The 9,347-nt window shown below is 34.8% G+C and overlaps 1 pseudogene; it reads left to right on the top strand.

Moving 5' to 3' along the window:
• Positions 1–3,402: 3,402 nt before the first annotated feature.
• Positions 3,403–7,734, top strand: LOC133730809 (glutamate receptor 2.8-like; annotated as a pseudogene).
• Positions 7,735–9,347: the final 1,613 nt, after the last annotated feature.

Genomic DNA, 9,347 nt, shown 5'->3' on the forward strand with positions numbered 1-9,347 from the left:
AGAGGTAAGTGGGGAAAAAATCCCTAGAATTAGGGTAAATGGTCAAAATTCCTTAAATTTATCTAATGGTTCAAGGAAAAAAAAGGTCATCAAGAGTTTTTTTATTTATTTTTTTTGGCACAAACAACAAAGCATAACTGATGGTAGCATTTGCCGTTCAATCCTCACGTTACTTTTTCTCCACATAGATTCCCGGTCCTATTACTGAATGATTTTTCCATTCGTTATCCAGAAAGAAGTAAAAGGAAGAGCAGCTCAATCTCCATTAGAATTAAGACACCAAACCTTAACAATTAAAATAAGAAATTTAAAAGCTTTGGAAAGATGGTTTCCTGTGCCATTAAGAGAGAACAGCTCATGAGTAATTTATATACAGTTATTTATCATAGCTGATGCCTCCTTTCCTATTGAATCGAATGATCATATTGAGTTTCTGTGGTTACCATCAACATCAGCCAAATCATTCAAATTATAGCTCTCTGTATCTGGTCTTTGTATCCTGATATTCAAATTGACTTCCTGAGAATTAAGAAGAGGAAGCAATTCGATCATTAGTAGCAGGAGATATATCCTAACAGAGAATGTTGAACAACGATGAGAGATAGAGGAGATTGATCATGGTTTCATGAGATTGATGGCAATTCTTTTTGGGAAGGAGGTTTGACGGCAGTTACAAAAATAAAGGTACCTAGGATCATGGACAATTTCGATTCATTTGATCAGTTAAGTTACTTAGATTTTACTAACTTCATGTAACTTCATGGCTCGTAAATTTAGAGGAGCCGGATCCTGTATCAATATAGGGAAGTCACGCAGTACTAAAAAAGACCACACAAGAGAAATTGGAAGTTAACATATTTTTGGCTTACTGGTGAAACGCCCTCGATACACGAACCTCCAAGCTAAAGAGAAAATACGAGAACAATTCTTATGTTCACCTCTAGGGTGAACGAGCATATTCACCCACATTGTCGATTAACATACTTTTACTTAATAAATTTATAATCCAGCGGTCCATATCTTAAATAAACCTTTAAAGATCCTCTCTGTAAAAAATCAATCGAATCAGAAATCGTTTAATTATTTAATTGAATCATGCAAATGGATGGTTCTAACAACATTTACTATTATTATGATGAACCGTCCATGTATTTCATAGAAATAAATAACTAAAAGGTCTCTAATTAGATTGATTTTTTTACAGAGCTAATCTTTGTATTATGTTATACAACATGAACAGTCGGATTAGAAAATTATAAAGTTATTATGCTTTAATTGCAAGAGATGGTGAATATGCTTATTCACCCAAGAGGTGATCCTAAGAATTGTCCAAAATATAAAGAACAAATTGTACTTGAGAATCTTAAAGTGAAAAATACAAATATTGAAAGGATGATCGTGCACGATTTGGACATGGCCTAAATTCCAGAAAGGTCCTTGTTCAAAAGATTATGGGGAATGCTAGCTACACACTCACTCTGCGTTTGGGTCTAACACCACACTGCCACGTGTCATGTGGCAGCAGAAATAGAGTAGCTTATTAATGCATTTTTTTTCTTGTCACTTTTGCCTAGGCCTGCCACTCGGTCGGTTCGAATCGGTTATGGGCATTACCAACTTCAAAACTAAAGCTTTCGGTTTTGAAATTGACTTACCAATTACCAACTTCAAAACCAAAACTTTCGGTTATTAATTATTTTTACCAAAGTCGGTATTTCGGTTTTCGGTATTACCAAACTTTACAACAAATATATTTTAGAAATATAAATTAGAATGAAACAATACGATTTTACCGAAACTGAATAACACTCTTATATCTACAGTCTCATAACTGACATATACAATACTCAAGGAACCTTGTACAAGTCAGTACTGAACCAATAATAACATATTAATTTCAAAGGATGAGGAGGTACTTGTCAAAAATCAATTTCAAGTGACTTCAAACGAAGAAGAAGAAGAAGAATTTTAATGGTTCAAAATAGGGCTGAAAGTTAACTGCTTGTGAAGAAAGCTTGTTGACATCACACAATTTACTTTTTAAAATGAGCTCTTATTAGCTAGCGGCGTTTGCCCTATTCTCTCTCTTCTTCTCTTTTTCGTTACGGACGTGTTTTTATTCTCTTTTCTTGTTCATCTCCTCTTCTGGAAAAACAACAATCATGCTCTGAGTTCATCAAATTCATTAAGGAGAGAGAAACAACAGATGAGAGAGAAAGCTCGAAGAGAGAGAGAGAGAGAGAACAGATATGGGATCTGATTTCTCTGTCGGTCAACCGGAGCTCTACCGGCAACACTTACACCAACACTGTGCTCAACTGCCTTCGAAGAGTCCAGCCCAGCCTCCATGACGTCCGACGACCAGTGTTGATCGAATTCGGATATGGATCATGGGTACATGACGAAATAGGACATGAATCTTTGCTTTATTTTGTGGAATCCTGCTGAAGTTTTGACATAAAGATGTGAAATTGAAAAATCATCAAATCCAGGATTTGGGCATCTAAAAGCAAGAACCTACTATTTTGTGATTGTCTCCAAATTAAGTTTTACAGGTCTCTGGTGCTTTAATGGGTTTTTGATGAGAGAGGAAGAATTCGCAGAAGAGGAAGAAGAAAGAGAATATGGAGCAGAAGGGCAAAAATGACAGAGAAAAAAATTTATTAATTAAGGATTTCTTTTCTGCTGCCACATGACACGTGGCAGTGTGTTTGCACCCTGCCTGCGTGTGTATCTAGCATTCCCCAAAGATTATAATAAACCCGAATTTCCATTCAGCGTGCATGTTTGACTGAATTTAGATACTTGCATGTATACGAAGAATTAATATCACCATGTGACCAAATCTATGAATAAAACAAAATCTAGTAGTTGGGTTTCTTACTCAACTCAGAGGTTGAAAGCCAGAGGTTGCGCACGCAGCATGTCTATTTCAGTCGAAGAGAATAATATATATCTACAGCGATTTGCCATGCATCTTCCATACTTGGACAATTCTACAAATTACAGCCGTGAGTATTATCTAGAACATTTGGTCGTATATATATATAATATACTACTATGTCAAAGCAGCCCAAGCAACATGAAGGATCGACGATCATATTGGTCATGATCGAAATATATATAGCCATGCAAGTTAAGAAAAAGATAAAACAAAAAAACTTAATTCTTATGTGTCTGAACGAAGATCAGAGACTAGTATAAGTCTTCGATCAGTCCAGTCGTATAGATTGGATTGAAGTGTTTAATCAAATTATGAGTTTGTTTGACCATTCATCATTTCCCAGGACTTTCGCATCTGAAACTGAAATCTCATCGACCTAGCTTTCTTGGTTATTCTTATATAAATATGCTGGAGCCTGACATTTGATAGGAGCGAGTGACCCTTGCAATTCGAATTATATATGAGCTCTATGGAGAATCAGAGGAGAAGTATCCTTCTTCTTTTCTCATGGATTTTCATGGTCGCCACCATGCATATGGTAGCTGCAAGCACAACGATAATCCCAGTCAACGTGGGAGTTGTTGTAGACCTTGATGGACCGAGTGGGAAAATGTACTTGAGTTGCATCGAAATGGCGCTCTCGGATTTCTATGCTATCCATGCTGACTACAAGACTAGGCTCGTTTTGAACACCAGGAACTCCAATAGAGATGTGGTTGGAGCAGCTGCCGCAGGTTTCTCTCTCTGCCTTTTTTTTTTTTTTGAACAATTTTTTTTCTAACCTTTTGCATATAGCTATTAGGTATGCATATATTCAGTAATCTATAGGCCAAATTAGGTATGCTTTTGGTTTAGTAATTATCAAAATAATCAAATACCAACGATGTTTTAGGTATAGTTAATTAATTTTTTGTTAATGAAAATAAATAAAATTGAAATAAAAATTATTTAAAAAATTGGTTTGCGTTTTCTTTTTTTGAGAAAATTGTCAACTCATTTAATTGATCAGCGAATTATACATAATGACTCGTCCCTGTGGGACTGTCAAAAGAGTCACTACCTAAGTAATTCAACCTTTAAATAAGTGAGCATGGATTGTAATAGTGAGTGGTGCTGGCATATCGCTCGTCTTGCTTGCCTTATGTGCAGGGACTAATATGTATTCGTCCCGTTCTGGCCTTAGTAAAATGAAAACTCTATTATTGTTGATTAAAAAAAAAAATACAATATACTCTAATTAACCAAAAAAAAAAGTTTTTATTTTTTCTTATCTTCACCCTATCAGGACCTTCCAGGTGTCAATTATGCCGGCTAACAAATAGGCCATATGTCACTGGTTTAAACAATAGGCCATATACTATTGAGCAACTTGGTAAAAGGTTAATATGACAAGTTCTATTAAAATTGGTAAAACTCTATGTCAAATGTATAAAAATAAGCTATAACCAAATAATTAGATGAATAAAGTTTACGACAATTTATAATATTGAAAAAAAAAACTAGTATTGTTTATTATAATGTATATACCAAGGAAATACTTGTTATAACAAAATATCGAATTTAGTGGGAACGATTAGATACTAAAAATTTTTGTTCGTCATTGGTATGCAACTCAATTTCAAAATCAAAAACTTTTATTTTGAAGTTGATAATGTCTTTAACTAATTTGAACAAATCAAATGGCTGCCCAAGACCAAATGTTAGAGAACTGTACGATAAATAATAGAGTCATAGATCCTAAATTACATTTTGTTTTCTGCCATTGTAAAGAGCACATGAATTCTGAAACTTATCAAACTAATTACATTTTTTTTTACAATGAACTGAAAACACAGCTTTGGATCTGATAAACAATGTAGAAGTGAAAGCAATCCTAGGACCAATGACATCAATGCAAGCAATTTTTGTTGTTAATCTTGGAGAAAAAGCTCAAGTGCCAATCATATCTTTTTCTGCAACAAGCCCTTCTCTTACTTCACTTCAGAGCTCCTACTTTTTCCAATTTGTCCAAAATGACTCAACCCAAGTGAAAGCCATAAGTGGTATTGTTCAAAACTTTGGATGGAGGCGAGTAGTCCCCATTTACGTAGACAATATGTACGGGGAGGGAATCATGCCCTTTCTAATTGATGCCTTGCTCGAGGTTGATGCTCATGTCCCATATCGAAGTGTAATTTCACAATCAGCCACAGATGATCAAATTGAAATAGAACTTTACAAGTTAATGACAATGCAGACTAGAGTCTTCATAGTGCATATGATGCCTAAACTTGCATCACAGTTATTTGCCAAGGCGAAAGAGATTGGAATGATGAACAAGGGTTTTGTATGGATCACGACCAATGGGATTGGAGATCGTTTAAAGGCAATGGAATCTGTTCTGAATTCAATGCAAGGAGTCTTAAGTGTGGAAACTGATGTTTCAGACACATTTAAGCTTAGAGAATTCAAAACAAGGTGGAAAAGGCAATTCCAACAAGAAAATCCAGAAATCATTGATGTTGAGTTGGATGCTTTTGGATATCGGGCTTATGATGCGGCTATTGCAATAGCCATGGCAGTTGAAAAAGTTGGGAATGCAAGCTTTGGATCTCAAAAGGGAAATGATTCATCTTTCAACTCTACAGATCTTGGAAGTTTAAAGGTCTGTCAATATGGTTCAAACATTTCTAATGCCTTATCACTCACAAGTTTTAGAGGCTTGGCTGGCAATTTTAGTCTTGTTGATAGGCAACTTCAACTATCGACTTTTAAGATTGTTAATGTCAATGGTAATGGAGGAAGAGGAAGAGCAGTTGGGTATTGGACACTGGAAAATGGAAGGTTAGTGAATTCAATAAACAGGTGTAATGTTTCAACTTTCAAGTGTGATGCTCTTGGACCCATTATATGGCCGGGAGAGTCATTATCCGTTCCCAAAGGATGGGAGATCCCGGAAAATGGTACGAAGTTGAGAATTGGAGTTCCAGTGAGGGATGGTTTTTCAGAATTTGTTAACGTAACACCAAATTTGAGAACTAATACCAGTGATGTCACCGGGTTCAGCATTGATGTGTTTAAGGCTGCAGTGGACCTGTTACCATATGCACTTCCTTATGAATTGATTCCTTATGCATATCCTAACGGTAGCAGTGCTGGCACGTATAATGATTTAATCTATCAAGTATACCTTGGGGTAAATTTCTTTATCACTGTGTTAATGCATACGTACTTCTAGTTTTTATATTTACATTCTTATTGGAAAGATGTAAATTAATTTATTTGTTTACTTGACATTCCTTTTTTGTGGCCCACTTGATAGAAGTTCGATGCTGTGGTTGGAGATGCAACAATTAGAGCAAATAGAACATTGTACGTGGACTTTGCAATGCCATATACCGAGTCTGGTGTAGTAATGGTTGTACCAATCATAGACAGCAGAACCAAAAATGCATGGGTTTTTTTGCAGCCTTTAACATGGGACCTTTGGCTGACGATTTTGTGTTTTTTCATCTTTATTGGTTTTGTGATTTGGGTGCTTGAACACCGAATTAATGAAGATTTTCGTGGTCCTCCTTCATATCAAGTTGGCACAAGCTTTTGGTTCTCTTTCTCAACCATGGTTTTTTCACAAAGTAATTTTTCATTACCTCCCTCTAGATATACTTTTTTTTTTCCTCGGGTGACCTATTGATTACTTTCAGTATGTTTTCTAATGTTGAATTCACTTGACAGGGGAGAGAGTGGTTAGCAACTTGGGAAGATTTGTGATGATTATATGGGTATTTGTTGTGCTGATAGTGACACAAAGCTATACTGCTAATCTAGCATCACTATTAACTGTTCAACAACTCCGACCAGCTGTTAACAATTTAAATGATCTTTTAAGGAATGGAGAAAAAGTTGGCTACATGAAGGATGCTTTTGTATATGATCTCTTGATACAAAGAGGTTTTGATGATTCCAAGCTCAAGGCTTGTGGATCTATGGAAGAAATAGATGACGCTCTTTCAAAAGGGAGTGCAAATGGTGGTATTGCTGCAATTGTTCATGAAACCCCCTACATGAAGCTACTAGTTGCAAAATATTGTTCCAAGTATACTATGATTGGACCAATATTTAAAACCGATGGCTTTGGCTTCGTAAGCTCTCTCTCTCTCCTCATACTATCTTATTTTCTATCTTTTAAGGTTTACAATTCCATATATGAGATTCTAAATTTTGTCATGCATATGATTTTTTTTTTGGTGGTGACTTTACAGGCATTTCCAAAACGTTCCCCTCTTGTTTCTGAAATTACACAAGCAATCCTAAATTTGACAGATGATGGATTGATGGGAATGATTGAAGATAAATGGATCAAGAAAGATGGTAACTGTAAAAACTCTACTGGGAACTTTTCTAGCACTGCTCTTGGCCTTGAGAGCTTTTGGGGTCTTTTTTTAATTGCAGGGATAGCTTCAATATTTGCTCTAATCACATCTGTAACTTCCTTCTTGTACGAGCATAAGCATGTCTTGATGCCCCCCGATTCAAGCACCTCGAAGTGGAAAAGGATCAGAGCCATGTTCGAGATCTTTAACAAAAGAGAAATTAGCTCTCATACTTTTAGAAGCAATCGACATACAGACAGTTATACTGGTACTCGACATCATGAAGTGAAAGGCTCATCACCAAATTACAACTGGCCAGAGAGTCCACAAAGTTGTATCAACCATGCAGATACAGTTTCTGTATCCTCTCGTGGTCAAGCATCTCCAGAAACCAACCCAACTTTGGAGCTTGCCATAACTGTTCAAGAAACGCACTAAAATCTTGGAACAACTCAATGAAGAACATAAAGGAAATGGGAAACACAATAAGTTGATCCAACTTTTCTTCATGTATATGTAAGTATTCAACGTTAAATAGTTATCTTTTAATACAAAGCTTGTATACCGTTTCGATCATCGATCATCTTGTATTTGTAGTTATTTATGTCAATGTACGTTAGAGTGAAACGCAGAAACATGCAACCCTTTTTCTTGTAATTTGTCCAAGTTTTTGACTGTTATCGATCAATAATGAAGTTTACAAGTGGCAAATTAAACAAAAGCAAACTTTTCTCCAATCCGGAAAATATATATGTTTTACGTAATGGAGGTTGAATGAGATGCGCATGATAAAAATAATGAGAAAGAGTTACCCATTCCAAAGACGAAGTTCTTTTTTTGATACAAAAATAACATTTTGGGATGGGCAAAGTCATGGTTTAACAAAATATTGCAAGGAGGAAAATTTTGTTGTGAAACTTAGAATTCTTTCTCTATAAACTAAGGGGGGTGTATTGTATTTGGATTTGTGCAGACTTTTTTTAAATGACAGACTTTTTGAAAAGTCCACAGACTCTTTAAAAAGTTGATAGACTATTATGGATTTCTTAAAACCATTGATTTTAGCAACAGACTTTTATTGATTCATGAAAATCTATATACTTTATTATGAATGACTTCTACAGATTTCCTAAGATGTACAAAATATTAAAAAAAAAAAACAAACAAAAACAAAAAACAAAAAAAATTAAAACAAATGCAGCTCAAACACAAAACAAAATAATAACTTGTTGTCTCTTCAATGCTCCAGTATCTTCTAATAGAAATTGACTCAAATAAATGATTGTTAGTCTGTCTAGCGAGTTTGTTCTTATTCCTAATCTCCCAACAACATAAATATACAATATAGATCACTTGATGTTTATGGTTAATTATTCTCATCAATTTTGTTTTCGCCAATTAACATATCTTGTAGCAAAATTGGTCAATGTCTTGATCTATAATCAATCAATTGAAATTCAATTGTTCAACCTTTTTTTGAACCATAATATAAATTCAAATTAATGAGAATAATTAATTAATAAGATAAAATTTAGTATGGTTCAAGGTCTTAGGGTTAGACCACAATATTTGAGTTTTAGGGTTTCATAAATCATTTTTATTGCTATTAGGGTTTCAAAGTACCACAATTGAAAAAAAATAAACAAAAGTCACATTCAACAACTACAATGAACATGTTGGGTATCAAAAAAGGTTGATATCATAAAAGGGGAAATTCTACAATATGTTAACGTATAACATGCATACAATTGCCTTAAAGTGGTAAAATGAGTCCTCAAAATAGTAATATTAGTCCTCAAAGTAGTAACATTAGTCCTTAAAGTGGTAAATTTTCTTAGTTATCACATGAGTTCTCAAGTGATCAATGAGTTCTTAAAGTGGTAAAATGAGTCCTCAAAGTAATAAAAAAAGTTGATGTATGAGAAACATTAACATACCATAGCCTTACCCGAACATGTCGGGTATTAAAAAAGGTCCTTACCCTCATAAAAGATTAGAGAAAAGACAAAAAATTAAGAAAGAGAGATGATGAAGGACAAATTCTTCGTGCG

This window comes from Rosa rugosa, chromosome 2, assembly GCF_958449725.1.
Source record: "Rosa rugosa chromosome 2, drRosRugo1.1, whole genome shotgun sequence".
NCBI lineage: Eukaryota > Viridiplantae > Streptophyta > Magnoliopsida > Rosales > Rosaceae > Rosa > Rosa rugosa.